The sequence below is a fragment of the Tachypleus tridentatus genome, chromosome 7, assembly GCF_004210375.1.
Source record: "Tachypleus tridentatus isolate NWPU-2018 chromosome 7, ASM421037v1, whole genome shotgun sequence".
Classification (NCBI taxonomy): Eukaryota; Metazoa; Arthropoda; class Merostomata; order Xiphosura; family Limulidae; genus Tachypleus; species Tachypleus tridentatus.
Window position 1 is genome coordinate 20,564,468 of NC_134831.1, and position 915 is coordinate 20,565,382.

Consider the following 915-nt stretch of genomic DNA (forward strand, 5'->3'; position numbering starts at 1 on the left):
AACTGTTATCACCAACTTAGTCTCTTATCTATCACTGAATATCTATTACCAGTAACTGTTTTCACTGACTTACCTCTTATCTAACATGAATACCGATAACCAGTAACTGTTATTACTAACTTACTCTCTTATCTATCACTGAATATCTATTACCAGTAACTGTTATCACTGACTTACTCTCTTATCTAACACTGAATATCTATTACCAGTAACTGTTATCACTGACTTACTCTCTTATCTATCTGAATATCTATTACCAGTAACTGTTATCACTACCATCTAACTGAATATCTATTACCAGTAACTGTTATCTCTTACTCTCTTATCTATCACTGAATATCTATTACCAGTAACTGTTATCACTGACTTACTCTATCTATCACTGAATATCTATTACCAGTAACTGTTATCACTATTACTTTCTATCTAACCAGTAACTGTTATCACTAACTTACTCTCTTATCTATCACTGAATATCTATTACCAGTAACTGTTATCACTGACTTACCTCTTATCTAACATGAATACCGATAACCTGTAACTGTTATTACTAACTTACTCTCTTATCTATCACTGAATATCTATTACCAGTAACTGTTATCACTGACTTACCAGTAACTGTTATCTTTATCTATCTAACACTGAATATCTATTAACCAGTAACTGTTATCTACACTGACTATACCAGTAACTGTTATCACTGACTTACTCTCTTATCTAACACTGAATATCTATTACCAGTAACTGTTATCACTAACTTACTCTCTTATCTAACACTGAATATCTATAACCAGTAACTGTTATCACTAACTTACTCTCTTATCTATCACTGAATATCTATTACCAGTAACTGTTATCACTAACTTACTCTCTTATCTAACACTGAATATCTATAACCAGTAACTGTTATCACTA